The 25865-nt window shown below is 37.4% G+C and overlaps 1 protein-coding gene and 1 long non-coding RNA gene across 3 annotated transcripts in view; one reads left to right on the top strand and one right to left on the bottom strand.

Moving 5' to 3' along the window:
* Positions 1-25865, top strand: part of LOC106950493 (zinc fingers and homeoboxes protein 2-like) — a 154602-nt gene that overhangs the window by 39940 nt on the left and 88797 nt on the right. For both annotated transcript variants that reach the window (XM_015037394.1, XM_015037393.1), the window contains one exon: positions 6575-6743. The gene's annotated coding sequence lies outside the window, so the exon portion shown is untranslated. The remainder of the gene's footprint in view (positions 1-6574; positions 6744-25865) is intronic.
* LOC106950494 (uncharacterized) lies at positions 7227-15385 on the bottom strand. Its single transcript, XR_001425619.1, has 3 exons — positions 11498-15385; positions 10048-10147; positions 7227-7983 (listed from the first exon to the last, which is right to left on the bottom strand). It is a non-coding gene; the product is annotated as an uncharacterized LOC106950494 (long non-coding RNA).

The raw sequence follows: 25865 nt of genomic DNA on the forward strand, positions 1-25865 counted from the left end.
TTTGATTCGCTGTACAGAGAGGAGAATTCGACCCAGAAAACGTGCAAAAGAAAGAAGGCTTGGAACACGCTGCATAAGAGGTCAGAACAATATTCAGCATCAGTCCAGATAAATCAGACTTGCTTTTTTCTGTATATTGCTGTAATGAAAACTTAAGTTCTAATGCCTTCCATAGTTATAAATAAAGAAAAGCAAGATGTGCCCTACTAAGATGGAAACACCTTGCCTATTTAGATGAACACATCTTAGTAGGCAAGATGGACAAAGCAAGCTTCTGGGTATTTTATTAATGTACCAATCAGTCAGCTAGCAAGAAAAAGCGGCCAATTTTTTTTTATACAGCCCCTTCCTTGTTGGTTATTTTTTTTACTTTACACTGAAATGCTCCAGTTTTAGGTCTTTATTAAAACACCAAAAAATGTTTTCAAGGCACTTCATTTTTAAGATAATAAATTAAGGCAAAGTTTACACAAGTGAGTCGATATGTTTTTACAAGAGCTACACAGTATGTTACAAATCTGTTGGTATTCCAACATCCATTAAAATGCATCAACACAAAAGTTAGTTTAAAGTTAAGAGGAATGCAGGAAGCCCCTCCTGTTCACCGCTCTGTATTTGTGGATTCACCTCTCCACCGATCTGTGTTTACTGATCTATAAGAAGTCTGATCTGCCTATTCCAACTTAGGCCGATATTATTTTTTTGTCTGAAATGTTGCTAAATATAGCAATAAAGTCATCGAGTTGGTAACAGTGGGGTGACTATTAACTGCAGACTTGACCTGGTGGGCAGGTCTGACAGTCAAACCAAGTCAGATTGGTGGATAAGATCAGCTTCACGTAAGAATCGGCTGATTGCTGATCTCTCAAAACGAAGGAAATCAGAGCCGATTTATCACTGCATCCCTGTTATTTACTCTTCTTCTGAAAGTATTCCTGCTGTGTTAATTAGATTTTTTTTTCGCCAACTGAGCCACCTTTTGTCTAGGAGAGTAAATACAGCCCTATTTAAGCTACAGCTTGCTTGCAGTGTGGCTAATTTTTGCTTTGCTGAAATTAAGCGTCTTTAATGACAGCTGTTCAGTAAGTCAAGACGGGCAAATCCATCAAAGCAGCAGAGCAGCTGTCAGAGGGCAGAAAAAAATACAACACAGGATAAACCCCCCCCCCCAAAAAAAAAATCTCAATGTGAGGAAGGTGCTCAATAATTTAAACACAAATGCAGTGGAGGCAGAAGATCATACTACAAGCAAGGATACACAGTGAGGAAATGCACTTAGATCACTTCTCTTCCCTGCTGCATCTTTAGTAGGAGAATATAGGCTAAAAATCTGTTGGAAAGCTTCAATTTACAGTACAACGTCAGGAGTCAGTCTGGGCAGAAGGCATTGTTGAATGCCCTGGTGTGTTTTTAGGCTTAATGCATCCTGGCAATTGAGCACTAGAGCTGGTGACATTAAAATCCCTGAGCAGGAACAAGTGGGTATTGGATAACTAAATGGTGTTTAAGTATTTTGGCTTGTATTTTTTACTACACTGCTTCCACACATCTTTAAACAAAGCAAAGCAAGAATCTTGTTTTTGTCACTACTTGATGAATAAAATTTAGGTAAAACCCATCTAAATGTCTTGTTCATTAAACACTAAACTGCCTTCCCTTTCTTTTTGATTGCATTTAACAGCCTTTCACGCCTTCTCTAATACTCTAGCACTGATCACCTTTGATCCCCACAAGTGCTGTTAGAGTACCATGGAGAAAAACAGAGGCGAGCTGGTTAAGATCAGGCCTGGTGATGGATGGGGGATGAGGTCAATCCTGAGGGGGGATCCAGACTCTGGAAAAGACCTGTTGTTCTCTCTTAGCGCCTCTCTCTCCCTGAGAGTTTCTCCCTGCTGCGCTGCAGTCCTCTGATGATCTCATCTGCTCACGCACCGAGCTTTAGAAACCCATACACACACACACACACACACCACATCCTGAGGAAAACACTGCTGGTGATTCCCTCTTAAAGGAGCTTCATAATGTTTAGATGTTAATCACTGGAATGAGGATGGCTGCGAAAAAAGAAATCACTCCTCAAGATGAGGGTCAACTGCTATTGTTTTTTGCTTAATAAACCCTCGGCTTGGTTCATTTCTGCTATTGTATCTTAATGTTGTCGGAATGCGTGTTTTGCTCTACGGTATTTATTTTTGGTCTATATTAGAAGTAAATTGTGCTCCAGGGACTTTCTGTTCTTTTCATATTGTGCAATGTGGCATTCGTTTAAGCTTTAATTTGCCATTAACAAAAGTGAGAAAATAAACATATTTTTCTTGTTCAGGGGCTGTCGCTCCATCCGTATTTTAATCATACCCAACTGATCTGAATTTAATCATGAATGGAATGTGAGATTTTATGATTCATAAATGATTTTCTGTTGGAATTAAAATGCAATTCAATCACGGTTGGATCACACTGAACAAATTTGCTGCTGAAATAAGTTTGTTCCTGCAGTGGGCCCAGGCTGTTACCGCTTATGAAAACGTGACTGCCGTTTCCACTTTCATTCTGAGGCTCGAACGAAAGCCAGAAAGGGAGATTGCTTAGTAGTCCGACCAAAATGGATGTCACACTGTTGTGCCTCACTTATACCGTGTGAAATTTGGTTGAGTTGGAGATTGATGTTTTTGGAAGAATTCGGTAACATCACTGCCATTAACTTATTGCTGTAGTGTTTTTTTTTTCCCTCTGGTTTTTAGATTTTTTTTTCCAACACCTCTCCTTTTGAGTCATAGGTATACCAAAATTGATGAAATATTGATGTTTTTTTTCTTAGAATTTGAAATATTTATCACACATTATTACTTTTTTTTTTTACTTTCTAGGCTCAGTTAAATTAAGTTAATTTGTATAGTTCTATTTCTGAGCAAAAGCTTTCCATTCATATCTAAATATATAGAATTCAGCTTGTTCAAAATTTTATTCTATATACTTAAAATTAATCCAGTCCAATTGTCCATTTATATATAGACCAGTTCAGTCCAAATTCTGTTGATCAGAATTGGCATCAGGTTATCCACAATATCTAACAAGACAATTTTTATTGAGTCAATAACTATACAGCAAAACCTGGAGAATACTTCATATAGAAATGTTTTAAAAAAGACACAACTAAACACCAACGTAATGGACCATGAGTTCTTGACAAGTGAATGGCAGCAATACCTCCATTAATTGTTCGGTTCAATAAAGAAGCCACAGCAAAACATAGAAATAATAAGGTAGATTTAAAAGAAAGAGACAGAAAAGACAAACAAATATAAGTATTAGGCAGCAGTATTTCCATCAGTGGCTCCATCCAGGAAAGAGGGACAACTAAACAGGCACTACACCAGCTGTATTTTCTATGGGCAAGAAATGCAAAGAGCAAACGGCAGTTGGTTTTATCCAAGAAACGGATACAACTGAACACAGAAATTCAGAAAACATAATGAGCAATACTTCAATTCCTTAAAAGTATCATAAACAATACATTTAAAATATAGGACTTTAGCCAATGGTTCCAGGAAGAAAACTTGGACACTTTAAAGATGCATGACAATGTATGCAGATGACTGAACGGTGTGTTAGCTTTCGTTTTTTTCCCCTACAAAAAAAGATATAGAAATCAGCTTTAATCATCTCAAAACTATGAAAGCAAAAGCTTTCAATTTTACTGTTCTCAATTTTTACCTGTTGTCTCACTTAGATGAGCAAAAATCAAGTCTTGACTAGTTGGTCTTAAATAACAATTAGGTTTGATGAGAGACCCACAAATCACCCTTTGGACAAGCTCACAGCAGTTTGAATAACCTCATTGAAATCCTAATTTTCTTGCTTTTGTCGTTTGTTCATTCCCCTGCTGTCTTTCAATCTCTCCTGTTGTTGACCGTCCATCTCTCTCCCTCCCTTTTGCACCACTTTTAACATACATGTGGATTTGAAAGTGATTGACCATTAATGGCAACGGGAAAAAAAAAAGTGGTTCGGTTCCTGCTGCTGCAGAATAGCTTCTTGAAAGCAAGGAATCCAGCAATCGCACACAAGCTGACAGGGCTGATTGGCGCCGCGGCTGTGAATACGCGCTCGAGCAGGACCCGTTCCTGCCACGGTTTGTGTTATATTAGGGTTAAGAGGAACCATTGGTGGCCAATCTGTGTGCCTCTGTGGAAATTTTGCATAAAGTTAAAACTTTTTGAAGTCGCACAGGTGGATGTCTTATTACTTCGCACTCTAACACATTGCTCCACAAATAAAAAAACATTTGGAGCAAGTTTGACTTCAGTGTGTACTCATGGTGCGTTAGTTTAGTGGTCGCTTAAAATAAACCAAATGCAGGTCTGTGTTTTTTTTTTTTTTGGTTAGATTTTGAAGAACTACTGTCTGTACCTTTATTTTTTTTTAGATTCTTTCGTAAGATTAAGAAGAAGCAGGTTCTTGTGGCAAAACCTTTATCAGTTGTCTTTTCAGGGTCCGTACACAGTATTGTAAAGCATAGAATACAATTTAAATATTTTCCACGTCTGGACAAGCATGCAAAAAGAAAATTAACAAGTCTTTTTTTTTTTTTTTCTCATTATCACTGGATTGTCTAAAAGTTGTCTGTATGTCCATCAATGTTTATATTTATACCTAAAGATAAACATGAAGGTCAGAACAGAAAGCTGTAAAAAAAGTGTAATTTTAATGTGGAAAATGTGCGGGAATCTGGTATTTACATGTGGACTGAGGAACCTTAGATTTGTGAATTATTTACTGCCAAATAAAAATGGAAAGTTAGTTTTGCTATTGTACACAATTTTTGCACTGCTGCACTGCTTTCATCACAAAAAGCATGGTATAAACTCAAAAACAGCTTTTTCATCAAATATTATATGACCCAACAAGTAGCATCCTTTTGGTTCCTAGACCAATCAAAATGCTGGAAATGTTATATCAGCCAGCCAAGCAGAGACAATCCCTTATGTATCAATTGAAAAAAGAGGCCATGCAGTTTGTCAACAATGCACATTTGTGTTTTAAGGCATTTTTTTTTATATTTGCGAGGTTTGAGAAGAAGCAGGTCTGTGAAAATATTCTTGCGATGGACAATGAAATAGATGTGCTACAGTTATTTAAACAAAATCTTGAATTTTGAATAAACCGAACAGGGAAGTTGCCAACAGGCTTTTTGTTGGCTATAATTCCTCTTGTCTCTGATTGTTCTAGAATTGTGCTGATTGTGATGGAGTAGCTGTGTTACGTTACTTCTGATTTGTTCTTTTTGTAGACTTTTGTTTAATTGTTTCGGCTGAGGCATTGTTTGTTTGGACAGTTATTTTGTTAGATGCTGTGCAGCTTGAAGGATTCGTGCTTTACTTTTTTACTTCGGACAGTTGTTATTATGTGCATCCATGGCAACAAGCTGTGGATGTTGCCATTGGGAGCAATTGATTAGCATTTCAAAAGCACAAATGATGGGCTATAAAAAGGAGAGAGAGAAGGAGGAGGTTCAAATGACCTCTGCAACTGATAAAGGGCAAGGATCATATCTCCAAATCCATTGGCTCTCAGCCCGGCTTTCTAACAATATGGCCAAACAGAAATGTAAAGGAGTGGCAAAAGCAAATGAGGTGGATCAGCAGTTCTTGCTGGTAATGGTGTCATCCAGGTTTTGCCATTGTGGAATATCATAAACATTAAGCTGTTACATGTCATGAAATCATGAGACTGTCATTCAGCAGCAGTCTTCAGTCAGAGGTGTCATCAGATTGCTTGGAAGACTGAATGCTACAAGAGATCCATCCTGCCCACAACATCACCATCTCCAACAACTCTTTAAAGATATCACTTACGACATTTAATTTTCTTTGGCATTAATTCATTATTTTTCAATTTGAATTGAATGAGTACAAGTATCAGTTAATTTTCAGGTACAAAACACCAAGTTTGAGAAAAAACAACCTATTAAATTAGATGGTAAACAATTGTAAAAGTTGAATTGGCTCAGCTATTATTAATACCTTGCAACAGATTTTTCTGAACACACTCAAGTTTCATGCAAACCTTGTAGCTGAGACAGAATACCAACATGATGAACCACAGAGAGATGGAATTGGAAAGAAAAGCAACCTTCAGAACACCAATAAATAAGATCAGACGAGAGAACTGAACTCGTGCAGTCCTAAGGTTTTGACTTCTGTCTCACTGACTTCTAAATTTTCGTTTTCTCCCTTGTCTTCTTCACCTGTTCTCCTTTTCTTTCTCTATTGCTTCTCTGTTTTGGCTCATGCTGCTATGGCAACCGCTGCTTTCTTTTTGTCATCCAAGTTGTAGGGCAGTTTTTAAGGTCCACCCCGAGATGAAACCACTCGTTTCATTCACACGTACTATCACAGGATTACAAACACCCACCATCACCTGCACTTCACCGTGTTCTCTCTGCATCGCTATTCTGACACACACTTCAGGTTTACTGATGGTTTGATTTGTTGCTCACCATTCTTTGATTGATTTTTTTTTTTTTTTCCACAGCGTTTACGTTTGTTTTTTTGTTTTGTTTTTTTACTTGCAGACACCAGAGAAGAATACCCCAAGTGCTGCTGGTTTAACTGACATTTAGAAAGAAGAGGACCGACGAAAAGAGAGGAAGAGAAGGACGGACCGTGTTTGGAGGAGGAGGTGGAAGATAAAATTGGAGACCCGCCCACTCTGGTGAAGCCCCTCCCCTTAGAGGAAGTGCAGTGAGTACCAACATTTTGTTTCTTTTCAAATGGCCCACTCGCTTACTTGTTAACCAATCTATTGATAGTGTTTGTTATTGAAGCTAAGATTTCATGATTACCAATCTACAGATGTGCGCATGTATTATGTGACATCATTAGGAAAGCAGCAGCAATCAAATGTAAATTCAGATGTTGGATGAAGTCTACATGCAACCCTTTTAAAAACTTGTATTCGTACAATTTATCCCAACTTAATCACATGGATAATTCCAGAAGAAAAAACTTAATGAATGTACATGTATATACAACGTTGTATCCGCATTACTTGGCTTTGCCACAGGGCTTTTTTGTTTTTGTTTTTTCTTATTAAAGCTGAGTTATTTCTTGATTACTTAAACTGAAAATGTATTTCTCATTCTTTCAGTATTATAAGTCTTCTTATCCTTGTGTGGTTATAAAGGCCACACTCTATGAGGCTGATTATTTTTCTAATTTTCAAAATGCTCATTAACAACTGACATTCACATCTGTTGCACTGTAGATACTTGAGTTGTTCTTGGAGACTGACTAATAGTTATAACTCAACACCTACATTGAAAGTAAATATACATACAAATCTATTTTAAAGTTATTTTCATTCAGTTGCAAGTTGTCATTTTCAGTCTTCATCTCAGTAACGAATCTCATTGCATCACATTGTGTGGTATTCAGATGAATACCACACAATGTGATATTCATAGACCAATACCTATTGAATTAAGATTTGCAGCTCACATGTCTTTATTTTATTTTATTGTTGGCAGTGTATCGAGATACACATAGTATTTGCACAGAGCAAGGATACCCAAGTCTACCGTTCAATTTTCAAAAAGTGAGGTCAGTGGGTTGTTACTTTAAATAGTGACGGTCATGTTTGCAAGTCTCAACATGGCCACATCTGGGATCATGGATGCCACAAACTGACACATCTCGACTCAACAACAACAAACAGGTGGTATGAAACCACTGGACCATTCTGAAGAGAAACAGTTCTTGTTTTTGTAAAGCCAGTTCAACTATAACTCTGTTTTAAAAAACAGACCAAATCATACTGGTTGGGTGACTTTACTGTTTAACATGTTGCAGAGTACAGCAGGTGAATGATGTTGGCTAACAGAATGAGGTGGGATGTTTAACTGACTGAAAGGAGTGGCAGTTTTTGACATGGATGATGTGGCTCCCCACCCAGGGCATCCTGGATGGGGTGGCAACGACACACCTAAAAACAACAACAGCAAAAGGCCATTTGAGGTTTATGATGCATTTGTTCTGTTTGTGCCAACACAGAAAATGCATTTTTGATTTTATATTGGGACAAGTGTGACTTGAAGGGGAAGGATGTATGCCTTCATGCAAAGTCCTGTAATTTTACAGTAATTTTTTTTTTCCTGGATTCAAAAATGTTGCTTGTAACAAATAGTTGCTTGTTGTTATCTTGTTTTCTTTTTTTATCATTGATATATTTAGTTGTTTAATTAGAATACAAGTAACACAAATGGGTGTGCATGTGTTATATTCTTTAGGATGAAAACAGACCTCAAAGAAAAAATAATCCTTGTTGGTTGATAACAGCCTGATCAGTGTAATTTTATAAAAAGTTAGAAATTTGACTTAAGCATATAATAATAAGAATAAAAAAAGCTTTATGAAAATGTTATTTATTGCTAGTTATTTTTAATAACTGATCTACTGAAATTAAATTTTTATTTTTTGCCATGTCCTCTAAATCTCCCGAACTTAAAGTAACCTTCTTCCAACCGGACGGAGGAAAGGGTGTAAAGGTTGTTATTTTCAAAGGTGACATTTCCGTACAGGTTGCTGAACTTTGGTAGAGAAGTGAATAAATGACATTTCGTCGGTCACCATTTGCCAGCAGGACTGGATTAGTTTAATGGGGACCTCACTGGAGGTAGAAACGAGGACATGTAACTGTTGTCTCTCAAAGAGATTGTTGGGTTGTTGCTGTTGCTGTAACCACTTAGTGGAAATTTTGCCATCTGAGCATATTGCTTGTTGCAACACTGGGAACTCTTTGCATTTATTATTCTGTTGAAAACCTACTATTTTATCTGTGTGAACAACTCAAGATTAATTCTTATGTGGAGCATAATGACAGTGTTAAAACATACAGCTGCCTTTGATAGAAGTCTCCGGGGAGATGATTGCATCGCTGTAGTGTAAGAGTGCGTTCTCCAATTGATGAATGTGTTGTGCTTGTGACTCAGAAGAGGCTTTCAGTTCCTCAAAAGCACTAGTAAACAGATACACAGTGAGGAAAAATGACAGACTTGACTTTGGGCTATGCACCTGCACCGTTTTAGGCTTCATTTATTATCCCAGCACTTATGTGAAGCACTGAGGAGCATTCTTGCTTTTTCTTAAAAATGCAAAGAATACGTCTCATCAGGCTGAACATTAATTTATTTAAAGTGAGAATTATTCTTCAAAATAGTATTTATCTTGTATTAAAAGCGAAAGATATTCAGTTTAGTTTTAATTTAGTCCCATTTTAAATAATTTTTTGCATTTCTGATAAGAAGTGTTATGTGTGAAGAATTATTCACGTTTGTTCCAAAATTTTATTTTTAAATGCTCCCCAAAATGCTTTGTGTGTTTGAATAGGATTTTTATCTACTGTCTAGTGTTAATTATCAGCTTTAAAATAATTAAACAACTAGACTTATTTTGGAGCATATTTAATGGTGAAATAGTTTTTCTGACTTCGGAGCAAAGTCAACTAGCACTTGTATATGTTGAAGATTTTTACTTTATACTTGATAAGAAAATGGTTAGAGCCACATTAACAGAGTCAAGGCCTCAGAGTGTGTTTTAATAATTCCTTTACAATTCTAAAATCGCTGCAGGAATTTAAATATTAAGAATACTTGACACTATGTGCCACTGATACTGCATAGCCATTTCTTGGAAGAAATTGGCTCTTTCTAGTTAAGCAAATAATCAGATTTATATTGTCATTTTGAATTGTTACAATATGACAATAGTTTAATTTGATAAATTATTCAAAACCAATCAGCAGGGTTAAGCACACCCTCGTTATAGAAAAAAAAATAATAATTTTAACTGTTTTCTGGCTGTAGTTGGCATGGTAGCAGAATTTAAACATCACTCAGTTACTGCAGCACATCTGCCAGAAAAAGCCAACAATCTGAGGCAATGTGAATGAGTCAGTTTGTATTGAATTTTGAGTATCTCTGAATAATTAATTACTCACTTTTATTGCAATATTGATACTTTTGACAACCCTAATCGGGATAAAACTCACCACCTGTGTACAGTAAGGTTACTGTCCTCCACGTCTTGCATTGACTGATTTGTTTAACCACTTTTGGAGATTTTAGAATCTCCTCAATGTCACATCAAACCTGAGTGAACAGGATAAACAAAGTAGATGGGATTATTGAGTTTTTTTTATAGCATAGTAAACAAAAAGCGTGTGATCACAAGTCCTTTATTCTTGTTGACGTTGGGGTGCAGTACTTCAACAATGGCCAGTTTAAATGAAGGCTACATTAGACACTTTTACAGCTTGCTTTTCATCTTTCTTTGAAGGTAGGAGTAAAAGCAGATCAGTTCATAAACTATCAATCCCAAACTCGGCCGTTTTTGCATAGATGTTGGCTTTGAATGGCAGACATTCAAACACCATCCAAGTACAAGACAAAAACCTCTTTTGTAAAACAAAAACAAAACAGCAGGTCTGGACTCTAACAGGAGGATGAAAAGCAACAGTGGCCACATTTTAAATGAAAGCGTGATGACTGTTAAAGCGAGTTGGAGTCAATCCCAGTGATGTGTTCAGAGTCCCGATCTGCAGCAATACGAATGAGTCAGTCAGGGGAGATTCTGATGAGACGAGATGAGCTCCAGATCCTCAGCAATGTCAAGGTAGAGAAAAAAGGCGGAGGAAGTATTCAAATTTACTGTTTAAATATATATTTTCATACGTAGTCACTTCATAATATTTCAATCTGTAGGAACAGGGAGTCGTTTTGCTTGAAAGAACCCATTTTGAGAGGTTTTTGACCTGCTTTTACAGAATCATCAGAGTAACACAGCAGTATCACATTTCTGGGTTCGCTTTGTCCCTTTGGTGTCCTTTAGTGATTTGAAAAGTAGCACCTGAAGACTTAAAGAGTAGATTCTGGCACAATTTAAAGCTTTAACCTTAAGAGGTATTTATTTGTTTGGAGTCTATTCCTCCCTCTGGATCATTTTAGTGTTTAATTTGCCTCCCCCCTTGCTACTCAGCTTTAATTTGTTGAATATACGAAACCTTAAAAAAATAAAATAAAAAAAAAAGACGTGGAAATCTTGCCTTTTAAAGGCAGTGGAAAAGAAGAAAAATAAAAGCAAATAGAGGGTGAGTTCTGATGAGGGGTGAGGAATAATACCTGGATGGCTGAAGGCTTTTTCGGATGAGTACCTTTTCCCACTAAGAGTGGCTCAGAGGAAAAAGTCAGAGGGTCACTTTGAAAGACATGACATTTAATTTCCAAAATTCAAAACTCTTCCCCTCTTTTCTGCAGAGTGGCCTTCTGGTGTTAAAATGTGAGAAAGAGTTGGTTTTTAGAAGAGGAGGAAGAGGGAAGGACACATTAAAGTGCAAAGTGTCGAATGATCTGGCAGCAGAGAGCACAAATGAGTAGAATGAAAGAAGAGGAGAGATGTGATCCTTGAGGAAAATAAAAGAGCAAAAGAGAAGTGACACGTACTTCAAACTGGAAGTGAAGTCAGACTCAGGATGGCTTTAGGAAAGAGGAGAATCTGAGATGGATTTTCAGTCAGAAGTATATGAGCGGTTTCTCCCTTCTGCAGGAACAGCACGTTCTGTTCAGCAGGTTTAAACATGGCAGCGTCCGCAGCCTGTAGTGCCCCCGCGGCACTCAACTTAACTTTGTTGTCCGTGCTTCTAGACAGGCTGGCTGCTGCACAACATGGTTGTGTAATTTGGGACGGTACACATTTTGGGAGACTTTTCAACAAACCTTGTTGAGGCTCTATTGCTTGAGATAAAAGTTCAGTCGCCACATCTGGAGCCGGCATGGAGGTCCTTGTGGGTCTTAGATTTGTGCAGTGTGTCATACTCATGAAATGATCAGTTTTACACAGTAAAAACTTCAGGATGATGATTATAGTGAAGAAAACATTCTAAATTCAGACTGTCAAAGTGAATATTTTCCTTTCCATGTTCATAATTTAAATTGTTTATCCATCGAGACAGGTTTGCATCTGAATATATGACAGACTTTTTCTTTTAAATGTAAATTTCTCAAAGTTGTTTAGACATGCAGTGTTTTTCACAAAGGTTTACAGCATATTATTGGCATAACCGGTAAAGATGTGTAATAAACCTTGGAGCTGGAGTACGACAATTGCTCATGCTAGTACATTTCAGTAAGGCAAAGACCGCACAATAAGAATTGAATTATCTTTAATAAATTACAAGTTCTGCATGTATTGGCACCCTAAGAATTTCTTTTTTTCAATTTATTCTATAAGATACTACTTTAAGGTGATCAGAATGTCTAAAAGTGATCCTCGACTTTCTTAGCCACTCTATAAAACAGGTAAAAGAAGAGAACATACCAGCTGCATAACATAAGAACATTTTTTTGCCAACTTCACTTGCGAAAGTCTTCTGAATTTGCATCCCAGACTCATTTCTGTGTTACACCCTCAACATGACGATACAACAAAGCTACAGACCCCCGAATCTTACAGATCTCCTCTAAGAAGAAGGGAGATTTATTTGCTGCATAGTATTAGGGTAAAAAGTGCTTCCTCAATTGAAAAGGGTTAGAGTTACAAGGCTTGTCTGAGTAGTAACAGTATGGTTTTTGATACAGAACAAATGTGAATACATCGAGAGGGCAGAAAATAAGTCTCTGTGATTCTGAGATGTTTATAACATTATTTTCTGATCACTATTTGGAACTAGTACCGGTAATTGTTTCCTAATAGATATTGATTAGATTAGCCACAAAACCAGATCTAAAAATCTAAGTGCTTAAACTACTATGATGATTACCGTCTAATTTTTGCATTTGTAAACTAGCGCCACCACAAAGTACAGCTGGGACCGATGGGAATATTTTGCTTGCATTCGGTCTTTGGTGTTCCAACTGAAAGAGCAAGATTGCCATCCCCACAGGCGTGCTGCTAACATGACTGAAAACCCCAAGATGGTGAAACGAAGGGGCAGCCCATCAATTAACTTGTCAGATTCAAAGCCACTAAAGTCACTTGTTTTCAACACGCAGTGAAACACCAAGGGTTGGCGGAAGTGGATCCAGACCAAACACCAAAACACATGACATGTTGTAACTGCAGAGCCACTAAAAATATCAGTGAGCACTGAAAGGTCTTCTGAGATTAAACATAAGTTCCTGAGCCCCTAATCAACAATTTCTGCATCCGAATGTTCCAGCTGACCAGCAGAATGAATCATAATCAGTAGTCTTTGGGTTTATCCGTCCAGAAAACCGAGCCAACTGAAGCCAACATTTACCATTGCTTGGCTGCCATCCAGTTCTTTCTTTTTGAGCTCCCTCCTAAGCTGCAGCCAGCACGAAGACCATTGCCAGCCCTGCTGGGCGCTCAGAAAGGTTTGTTTGCTTAGCTGAATAGGCTCTCTGAAGCTCAAGCGATGGAGCTCTGTGCTAATACTGCAAGGGTGATGGATGGAGTTTGCACTCAGGTCATCTGGGCAAAGAATATTTGCATCAAAGGTGTTATGAAGCACCTCTCCTGAAAAAATCCACCAAATGGCACAATGTTTGGGCTGCAGAAACAGCTCTGCACCTGATACTTTGTGATTTTTTTTATTCAGAGTTTGACTTTGTTGCTTTATGCTAAGTTACATTTCCCAAGTGTCATTAATAAGTATCAGAATTGTCAACATTATTTACAGTTAATACCTGACTGGAAATCACACTTTTTTTCATTATTCGATTGGTCTCACAAGTTATAGTCAGTTGTGACTTCTATGTATTTTTTTTTTTTTTGCTCTATGTGACGCATTGTTTTCACTGACACGTTAAATATTTATTCAAACTGGTGGATATGAACCAAGAATTAAACATTACCATTTGCAGCCATGAAGAAAGCTAAAATCACAGGCTAGACGGTCAGAACTGAAGGAACAAATCCACAGACGATCTGTGATCTGTGCTACCTCGTAAGATTTTCTTACCATACCGCATCTAGATAACGATACCTATCTGTCGGTGCCACCTTCTGAAACTGCTGGAACAGTCACATCTCCATGCTCTAGAAGTGACTAAGGAGATGACTATAAATGACTTTAGAGGGAGACCTCTTGGTGTTACCGCCTCTCTATCATCCTTTATTTACACTGCATGCGTCTCCGCTCCACTGCGCTCTTTGCTGATGGAGCACAGACATTCCAGACCACCCTGATTTAGAGTGCAGATCAGCCTCCAGCAGACTTCCAAGCCAAAGTCAAGAGTTTTCGTGAGTTTGCTGAAAAGCAATTAAATAATATATCATTTGACAGTTTCTAAATACTTACTGTCTGAAAAAATATGGTACTGTGCTGGAGTCAAATTTAACCAGTCACACTCACATATGTACACTTGTGATTATGTTTGTTCACATGAATTTATACTCACATGTCTCATGTGGATCTATTGGTGTCTTTAATAAAGATGATCCGCTGGTAACTTGCAGTTAAGTGCCTTGCCCAGGTGCCCATCAATGTATGACAGAGAAGGAAGCAAGAATGAAACCTGCAGCTTTCCAATTCCAGGGCTTCTCTTTTTATTACACATTCGCATTGTGATTGATGATCACTTTAATTATGCCTTGGATCAAAGCTGTACATCACATTTTTTTTTATTTCGCTAACAGGAGATCTAAATGTATGAAAACACTGAAAACACTGCTGCATTTTTGGTATTAAGTGTAGAAAACAAAGGCTGCACAATTAACGCTGTGCCCTAATGCTGTGTCACTGTCTGATCATGATGTTGTTCGTCGAACCGCCATCTGTTGCCTTCAGATGTTGCGCTCTCGTTTGAAAATCTGAGCGCTAGGCCCCGCTTCGGGGAGCGATCGAGAATCCCAGTCGATTTTTGGGACTGGGAGGAGCGGTGCGGCGCTGGTGGGATCTCCGCAACCACTGCTGGAGGTATGTGCTACGTGGGAGAGAATGACTCACCCCTAAAAATCCACACACACCTGTGGAGGAGGTGTGTGTGGGCAGGCAATGTGGCCAGGCAGATTGTTGCTCGCCTTCTTCTCTGAGTTGGTGTGTGAAACGTTGACCTTGCTGCCGCTGCTGAACTGGGCCATCGAAACTCCGTTCTTTAAATCTTCTCTCTTTATTTTTTTTGTGTGTGTATCTGTGGGTTTTCCTAAATAACACCTGTACAGAAGACTTTCCGTATTCTGGCTGCAGCAGGAGAATTTTTTTTCTTTTTGACATTTTACTTATTGATGTGATGATTTTGAGAGATTTCAGCTCCTCCGCTATGGGTGCTGCACGTTCTGTCTTTAATTTTAACACTGTATGTTTTTTTTTCTTTTGTTTTTTCTTTTTTTTCTTTTTCTTATCTCCTTGTTAGAAAAGACTTGTGTGTTCACTTGAGAACAATTCTCAGTTCAGATTTTTTTTATTTTTTCTTGGATCAGTTTTAAGTTCATTTCAACTCAGGAAATTATGTAAAAATAAGCATTAAAAAAAATGTAGAAACTTATTGACTTTAATCAGAAAATTATAACACATGAAGATCGTTTGATCTAAAACATCCCACAGTAGTTCAGGTCATTGTCCAACCAAATTTGGACCTCTGTCTGAGGCTCAGGTCTTTTTCAGCTTCTAACGGGTTTTCTTTCAGGATCTATATTTAGATTCATAGTTTTAAAGCAATAGTTAATCAGCTTTCGTAATTAATGGGGATGTAAAGTGGTCATGAAGATATTGGGATACTAAATTAAGATATGACCATATTTTATTTTAAAAAATCAACTCTAAATACAAAGTCAGTTTTATTGATCTTGTAAAAACTAAAAGACAAATGCTTTTAGCTACACTTTTTATGTGAATTATTAAGGTAATTAAATACAAAGTGTGACAATATATAGTCACACAATACACAAAAAGAAATCAGTATGCGACCCATTTTGTATAAAAAATAAAAGACCTTCTATTTTATCTCTGCTTGCATCTTCAGATTTGATGGAAAGTCGAGCGCCATTCCAGTTTCTTGACTTTTGAGCACAGGTTTCCTTCCTGGATCACCCTGAATTTTACTCAATTAATCACTCCTTCTACTATGGCCATCCTGTCATAACCTGCTGCAAGTAAAATGTCCCCACAGCATAATGCTGCCACCACCATGTTTCAAGCCATGTTTTTTTCAGACTGATGTGTAACAAAATTCTGACCCCATCTGAGCAGAACCCCTTCTTCTAACTGTTTCTGCCTGGCTTAAACAGTTTGCCTCTAATACAGGAAGAAAAGCTTCACTGCAGAACAAGGGAGAATAAAATTACATAGTTTTTTTAAATGTAACGAAGTAAGAAAATCCAGTAGTTTTCTAATTTTTCTGCATGGTCTACTTTCTCCTACACGCTTTTGATTTAAGTTGGTCATTTAGCACCTCGGAGAACTTGCCATCTGTGTATTTAGGTTGCGTTGGTGTCCTGAGCTTCTTCCTGTGATCATAGATCACGATCATGATGTTAAGATCAGGCCTCTGTGGGGGTCAGACCATCTGTTGCTAAACTCTTTGTAGTAGTTGAAGATGTAGCTCTTTGATTCTTCAGGGCGTCATCTTCCTGCCCTAGAATAAATCTGAAAGCAGACCGATCTTTTTGAGAACGACCGCATAGCGCAAGATACAGTATAAACAGAAGCTTAATTTAAGTTTCTTTTTTTATGTATTTATTCTTTTTTTTTAGCTCTCGGGATGTTTTAAGTAATAAAATATAAGGAGGTCAGGATTTAAACTGCATGAAGATGTTCTTTCCATTCAGACTCCCCACTCCTACGTCCAGCTGCAGCAGCGGCGGCTCAGTAACTCTGGAGTTCATTCAGCACCATATAATTGAGGCCATGATGAAGTCAAGTGTTTTTTAGAGTAATGAGCGCAGTCTGGAAAGGTAGAGCTGCCTCACAGCTTCTCTCAAATCATCCATCCATGCACACACCCATCCATCCGCAACACATTTGTTCAATTTAGTTAAGTGCCACTCAAGACATATTCCTTAAAAACAAAGATAAAAACTAATCTCCAAGTAGTTTTTTTCTTGCTTTTTTTTAAGGGCTGGATGTGTCAGTAACGTACAAATTTACAACACTTTTAAAGACACAAGAAATAAGAGATTTTTTTTCAAAATAGTAACTAATCCAATTATAGCCAGAGGAAATGTGTTTGGGGTGTTAAGAATGAAGAAGAGAAATGGGAGAAGAAAGCACTAAAACGAGCAGAATTTACTAATATTCAGCAAAGCACTCCATTATGGGATGAGCTGTTTTTGAGTGAAACTTTAGCAACAATTCGAAATAATGTTCAATTATTTCCTGAGTGAGCAGACGTTGGAACGAAGAGAAATTCTCAAGGACCCGGGTTTGGTTGGAGAAATTAGAAAATCCAGTGAAGCGATAAATAATTTTATGTTGCGGATGGTTTTGAAAAAGTCTCCAAAAACATTTTCAAGGCCATCAGGATTTTGCTCTCCAATACATTTTTCCCCAACAAAAATACTTTTTTCCCCTCCTGGAGTTTGAGAGATATTCAAAAAGCCTGAAGAGCCGGGTGAAAAGATGCGATGAGAATCAAGGATGCTTCGTTGTGAAGTCTTACTCACACTGGAATTTGATATTCAGAATAACTTATTTTTTATTCTCCTTGACATTGACCAGTTCAATTTTAAAACCACTTTTCTAAAGGTGCAGTAATAATTCACTTGAGTGCTGATTCATCTAATGAAGTATCTGGTTTTTCTTAATCGAAAAAAAAAGACTTTTAAAGGTGGATTTTTTTTTCTTCTTCTTTTATTTGTACTTTAGGGACATTTAATGCTGTTCATGTCATTCAACAGACCACGGCTGAATGACTGTTATTCCAAAATACCTTAGATTTAGTGGTTTAGCTGTTTAAATGTATAAATACAAATTCAGTTCTTATGCTAAGAGCTGTCTCGAGACAGTAGAACATTACCTCGATTGTGAAAGACTTGTAATTGATGCTGGTCACTTGTAATGTTGCAGCAGTTTCACAACCAGTTCAGAGGAACTCTCTAAGTCTGTTTATCCAAAACGGTTTAAGCTCCATTAAATGACAGCCACCCTGAATGAAAAAGGCACGCTTTGTGTAGCCTATGAGGCAAACCCTGGGGCAAGGAAAAACATTCAAAGGACCTGCTGGAGTTTGTAGAGGTTAACTCAGAAAGCTCTAGGCTGTTTTGTTTTTGTATTTACTCTTAAAACAACAACCAGAGATTTGCTGAATGCCATCTGTAAAACTATGAGACCAAAATGATTAACCTTGGGACTGCTAGGTGGGTTCTTCAGTATCCCGGAGACTTTCCCTTTGGATATAGATCTTACTTAGATCTGAAAAATTTAACTGCTGTTGTTAATTCTGCTCTATACAGTCCCTCCAGGATTTCACTATTGTTTTTACTGTTTGTTTACAAAATTGCTTTTTTTTTTTTGGTGCTGCTTAAGAAATCTTTGCCAGAAATTTTGCAATATTTTTTTTTATCTCCATTGAACTTCTTCCAAAATCTACATGATGAGACAAAAAACAGATGGCTTTGACAAAAATATATTTATTCTTTAAATAACTTAAATAGTTCAATTATTGTTACTTGCCACATTGATAATGTATTATAACTTGATATAAAGTAAGGCTGAGGCAGCAGTGAAGTAGAAGCATGAGCCACTGCCTCTTTCAGGTGGGAGTTTGCAGTTGCTTGTGCCCAATATGTTTGACCATTTTTGTGGAAAATTAGCAGTAAACTCACAATCATGCATTAGTGCGAAAAAAAAAGGTCTGGTGATTTTGTGTGAATTTTCACAATTGCAGAATCACAGAAAACTGAAGCAATTTGAGTTGGTTTATCATATAAAAGCCCAACAAAACATGGAAGCTGATGGTTTTAACATGGCAAATTGTGCCAAATATAGATGGGTAGGAATCATTTTTACAAGGAAAGCACTGCAATCGTATTTGCTGCAGTTGTGGTAAAACAGACAATCATTTTCTCCAGCCTCCAAAAGAAAGAAAAAAAGCTGTAAGTGCTTCATTTTTATCACCTTAACATTCACTCTTATTTGCTGCTGGACTGTGGCAGAGCCATGTTGAGACAGACTTTTAGGTTAACAGAGGTTATTTACCGTTGTCAACACAAATGTAAATGTAGGCCTCTGCTTGCCTTTATCCGGATTTCTCTACAAAAGAGCCAAATTATTGGTGGTGTGACATTTTCCATAATTCCTGCTGATATTTGTTTTGTGGCTGCAAGTAGACCTTGATGTTTGCAGGGTGAGTGTGGGTCACATGTCAAAGCAGTATACGCATTTGTATGGCAGGTATGAACTCATATCAAGGCATTAAAAGCTCCAACTGAAAGCCGGAAAAATAACAATAAGTATGAATAAAAAATGAGTCGTTTTGTGCTCAGGTGCATTCCTAAAGACCAGCGAGTGTTTGCTTTCACAAAGCCAGGTTCTTTTTTATTTTTTATTTTTACTTTTTTCCCCGGCTCTTCAAAGGTGGTCCTCAGTGATCTCAAACGGTCCCACCAGTTCAGGCCAATTGGAGATGGCCTGCTGGGAAATGTCTAAAATTGCTATTCCAAATTTACAAGGTGGAGCGTTGCCACTGTTAGACAGTTTAGGGAGAGCCGCGGTGCGTAAACCGTTTTAGTTCGTCCCCTGCTGTGATGCAATCTGTTACGAGCATCAGTCAAATCACCCTCTCTGTTAGAGGATAAGAAAACACAGCCATCAGCCAACTCAGTAAACTCTGTAAATATTATGAAGGATTCCCCAACCTGCATTTCCGCTGTAGATGAAGATGGAGCTTTTTCTTAGGAGGACTGAAGCAGTCGGGGAGCTTTTATAGACATCTTAAAAGTGTGTGTGTGTGTGTGTGTGTGTGTGTGTATATATATATATATATATATATATATATATATATATATATATACACACATTCTCTTTATTTTCAACCCTTTAAAATGTATGGCTGCTTAAAATAAAGGATACATCCATAGAACTCAAGGGTTACAAATTATAGCAAAACAAAAAAAGAGAACAGTTTGTGTATGCAAAATGATATCTGGAGAGATAAATAGGTTGTAAGATTATCTTTACCATTCATCTTTCTAATTTAGATTTAACAAGATAGAATAGCAAAAATAAAACGTAAAGGCTGACTTAAGCCTAGTAATAGTTTCGGCATGCTAATTGCACAGAATTATTAACACAAGTACAACAATCTGATTGTAGATGTTTAATTAGCAGAGCCATCTGCTGAGGTAGCAAGGCTGCACTTGGCTTCCGCTCATTGCTTTGCACCTGCAGTTTAAAACGGCATTTCCATTATAAGACTGACAGGCGGCACCCCTTTACGTTACATATGATGACTGTGCATTGGGAAAGTTTTCAAATGGCTCATTTTTCTATCTTGTAAGCAAGATAGATGGCCTTGATGGACTTTCTTTTGAATGGTTTCTGTCATGTCCCATGCTGCAGTCCTGCTCACAGTCCCTGCCGTTCATACTGATTGCTCTCACCTGTGCTGCTGCCCAGGTAACCACCTGCTCATCTGTCTTGGAGCATTCCTGTTCCATATTCTCATTTCTAATTATGTCCCCGACACAATCAGACTTCAATATGACTTCTGACCACCACCTCTGTTGCTACCCATCAGTGCTGTGAGTGATTTTGGCTCTGAATCTTGCTTCCTGTTCTTGGCCACTGATTATTCTGGACCTGTTCTGCCTCCTCTGCTTGCCGTCAAAAACTGTTGTATTTTTGGTATCTGTGACATCTTAGTTTGCGGTGTTAAGCACATAGAGTCATCTCTGCATATTCCTGTGGGTGAAACAATCCCCAGTAAACAGATAACCTCAGTTCCCTTGGAGTGTATTCTTCAAGGATGCTAGTATGCTGAGGTACAAATCTCAGAGGAGTTTCAACCATCTCTTATCAGGCAAAGCCATACTTTCTGTTTCTGCCACATACAGCAGACTGCAGAGTTTGACCAGAAACCAGAACCAGAGGAGAAGCTGCCATTCATCTTGCACATTTCTATCTTGGTAAAGGAAAAAAAAAAACATCCTTTAACTGTTTCTGGGTTGTAGTCTTAGATTTGTCTCCAATTTGTGCTTCAATTATTATATCTTCTGCCAGCTAACTAGCTATGCTACGCAGAGACAAAAGGTTTAGAAATAAATGTCTCTGCATCATTCAGCAAATACAAAAGAATCAAAAAATCTTATAATTACTGCAAAAATGGAAGCAGAGTTAATATGGTTTAGATGAAAGATTTCATGCAAATGTCTGACATAATTGTGTTTGGCTTCCTCTCTTCATATATACAGGAGCAGTATAAGCCTGGCAATATTACACAATGCACATTGACATTTAACGGCATTAACAGCCACCTGTTTGCATGTTGGTTTTGTTTAAATGCTAAATGTTTAGATGCAATTATAATAAAAACCGGACCAGAGATGAGGAGGATAATGGATGTTATAGCTTCTGCAGTAGCGTTAAAACTGTTTCCACTGTGCATATGATTATATATTAATGTATTGTTGGAGTTAGAAGTAATAAAATAGGCAGTTATATGCGTTCTTAATGAGGTTTTCAGGTATTTATGGATGTTAGCTGAGTGACTATGGTCCCTAACTCCCATGAATACCAGAGATCCACTGTATTGGTATTTGGAATATGCATAAATTTGATGTATTTTTATTTTCCAAAGAATCACACTAGAACAGGAACCATGGTGAAGCCATAAAAGCAGATTGATTTTCATTTTTCTCAAGGTTTTAGTTCAGGGTTGCTGGCTTTTACTCTGTCCAGGACGCCAAAATGTATGTCTGGATACTTAAAGAGAGGTGATCTAACATGACAAATGGGAGGAATTGTGCTTTATATACTACATAGTCATCTCTCCACTGTCGCTTTGTGGAGAATTTGGTCCGTGCTAATGCTTTTTGAAGTGAAAAGGTCTTTTTAAAACAGTTAAATCATGCTTTCATGAAGCCTCCAAGGTCTCACTTAGAGACTGAGGATGAGAGTTCAGAGTGAAAAAGAGTTAAAGGTGTTTGAGCTTTTGAAGAAATAGGGAGGAAGGATACTAATGGAAGAGCTTCTGCGTAGCTCTTTCTTTTTCTTTTTTTTTTTTAGTACCATGGTATTCCAAACAATCCCCTGATGATAGAGGTGTAACAGAGTAGGAAGAAACAGAAAAGGCAGTGCAGCCAAGGAAATTAGTCTTTTATCAGCACAACTCTGTGTTGCTGATACATCTTATAAGAACTGTGTCTTTTCCTGTTGAGTCAGTTTCTCTGTTTACCGCCTCTTTGTGCTTCTTTAAAGTACGTTTTATTTGATTTATTTTTGTTTCTATAGAAAAAAGGCACAGTGAATCTCCAGCTGTACTAATTTATGTTGTCTTTCTTTCCTTCTTAACTATATTTCTTAGAGTTTATTCGGCATTACTGATGGACGAATATTCCAACATAAAATAAATCTCCTCAAGGGTTTAACCAACACAACAGACCAGACCTGGACCATGTGTTTGTGTGTATGCCTGAAGGCAAAATCCAGCCTGAACGCTGTTACACAACTTCTGGCAGCAGGCCTTGTTTGTTTGGGCTCTTTGAGCTGTTTAATATATACGCTATTCTTCCTGTGGATAATCTGTGTAACATATTTGATTTTTGGAGGTGTATGTTGAACTGGAGTCTGCTGGTTTTTACAGAAAAATGGACTTCCAAAGCATGAATTCATGTTTGTTTTAATTCTTAGTTAGCAATCTGTTTTTTGATTTTTGTTTTTTGTCTTGGTACAGGATTCCTATGCTCCTCAAACCAGACGAAAAACATAAATTGACATCTGTCACATCCTAAAAGGAACTTAAGTCTTCTGGAGAGACAATCTCAAACCTTATGTTCAAAGGTTCATAATTCTTTTCTAGATGAGGTTAAGGCCACAGTTTTCAACGGTAAAATATTGTGACCAAATTAAAGTAAAATAATAATTGGCCAGCGAAGAAACTATTCACCCAAAGATGAAATTTTGTGATTAATTTAACATATTTACAAAAAAAATAAAAATAAAATGTGGTAAAACACATATTTTACCACATAAAATATGTGGTAAACTGTAAAAAATTACAGTTTGCAAAAACTGTAATTTAGTTTTTTGAAACTGATATAAATTTACAATACCAAAACTCAGATATTTTCTGATATTGTAGTCAGACATTTGCAGGACAAGAACTCTTTTTTTACAAGCTATTTGTGACAAAAAAAGTGCCAGGAATCCATACAATTTGAGTGCCACTTTGGGGATGCACATGTGGATATATTTTCAAAGTGTAGAGGTACATTCAGGCTCCTATCCTATATCAAAGTTACATTTCAAGTTTCTTTCTTGAAAAATTGTTAAATTAGTCTGTTTTTTGGCAAAAAATTTATTCCCGGATGGCCAATTATTATTTTTCTATCATGTATAATGGCCGTAACACACTTTCATACAGAACAACTGGTGATTAGCAATTCCCTTTTTATTTAATTTGCTTCTAACATGAAAGCAAGGAAATGACACTTTGTTCTTGCAATTGTTTGTCTGTGACTTTAAACCATATTTTTAAAAGTAAAACATAATGAGCACTCTAATTTAACAAGAAGCTTGATTAAACAAGATATGTTTAATCTTTAAGCAAATAAAATGGCGTTTCTTGGCCAATGTTGATTTTGTTTTCTCCGTTTCCATAGGCCTTGTTGATATTGGCTTATGTAATTGCAGTTTACGTTAATCGTGTCAACAAGAGTAACACTGCTTCATGAATTACTAGTATTGGTGAAACTCCACTGAAATGTGTTACCAAGTTAATTGGTCCTGATGCTTAGTTGGGACTCAAATAAGGAATAAAATTTTACGTACAGAATATGTTCCATGTGAAAATCCAACACTAATCACTCGATCTCACGCAGTATTTCAGTTGCCACCAACATGGTTAATTTTTAAGTTTTAAACTGTACAGCAACATTTGAGAACTAAAAATATGTTGGATGCTTAAAAAGCCCGCTCATACAGTCTGGTTGTATAAGTTGCTTACGTGACATGTTACTCTCTTGGAGCAGCTTCTGCTGCTGTAAGTTACAATACTGAGCAAAAAGAGAGCTTTACACTGGCCCTACATCTGCGGAGCATTACACTTGCTGATGATGAGACCCAAGCTTTTTTTTTTTTTTTTTTTTCCCTCAGTAACAACATCCTGATTTTCTCCAAGTAATTCTTCCCTGGGGAGCTGTGAAGACTCAAAGCTGAGCAGAAATACACTGTACAGAAACTTTGATATCTCCCTAAGCACTTCCCCTTGGATTCATCCTTTATTTTTCAATTGTTTTGCTAATGGTTTGTCAGGGGGTTGTGGTAATAATTTAACAGATCTTCATTTACCCTGTAATAAGACTCCATTATCAATAGGCCCAACGGCCCCCAGTTGTGCACCTGTCAGATAGATTTCAGTGTTTTGTTTTCAGACACTTTTCAGGGTGTATCTGTTTGGAAATCAGTCTGACATATTGGTGACTATCGGATAAAAACCTGGTGCTCTCAAGACACAACCGTACATTTTTCCTCCATGCTGGAATGTATACACATTATTGTTAGCAGGAAATTGCAGATACACACATGGAAATATATGCCATTGTGGCACGCAGCTGGAGTGGCGTTGCATATCCCAGATAAGATTGCTCACATCTACACAATTCTGCACGGTATTGCTCTGGACAGTTGAATTGATTTGATGATGTACAGCCAGATTAACCTATGTGGCTAAGCATAGTCAGATAAAGTCAGCATCTTATCCTACACTTCTTCAATGCAACAGTAGAATACCAACATTTAAAAGGTATTAGATTTACACATTACACAATATTTACTGACTTCTTTACATGGCAAACTCATTTTACCCATACTTCCAAGTCTATGCTTGTGATAACTGAAACAAGTGTCCTCTGTAAATGATAATTAACTTAGCCTGGTAAAAACCAGACCCTTATTCTACACTATTTGCTTTGTACAGAGAGTCTGGACTCTTGGTTGTTGAGAAATGATTATGGTCTAGAGGTGTGGTTTCTGCTGAGGCAAAATCACTAACATTTTGCCTCAACATATGTAATGTAATGTTTGACGCTATGAAGCTTACCAGAAATTGCCTGCTCTGTAAACAACTATCCGCCACTGTGAGGAGAGAGGTATCAAGTCGAACGAGGGGTCTGTTAATGTTACTGCAACATTAGGAAGCATGACCAACACAAACTTATATGTTTTTGTTCACTTCCTCCACTGCCATTGCTAAAACTACAAGCAGACAGCAATTCTAAAGCAGTGCAGAAAATTGACGTCATGATTCACAACTTCTCCTTCTGTTTTCTGATTGGCCCAGTAGAAATTCTGCTAAAGAAATCCTTCTCAATGGGAGAAATCCCAGACTGAGCTGTGAAGGGAGATTAGAATCCAGCAGAATTGCATAGGAAGACAATGACCAGGGTATGATTAACTCGATCTGCTTGAATTATCAACTCTAACTATTTGTCTTTTGTAAAGACCTCATGAAAATTGGACTGTTAATATTATTGTACCCACATCATTGTAACTGCTTAATGAATGAAGCCTGCTGAAGCGTTTTTGGAGCACTTTCAGTCATATGAAGTCAACACTTAGAGTTTTGTAGGTTGTTTGTTACTGCAGGAAATCTTTGGGAAAATGGAGTTTGCTTTACCAAGATTACTTTAAAGCTAAGTCTGCTCGATATTGGGCATCCATCCAAATCTGATTTTTTAATTAATATATTGTGT

Source organism: Poecilia latipinna, unplaced genomic scaffold (assembly GCF_001443285.1).
Source record: "Poecilia latipinna isolate Pla-1442-1.1 unplaced genomic scaffold, P_latipinna-1.0 Scaffold403, whole genome shotgun sequence".
Taxonomy (NCBI): Eukaryota; Metazoa; Chordata; class Actinopteri; order Cyprinodontiformes; family Poeciliidae; genus Poecilia; species Poecilia latipinna.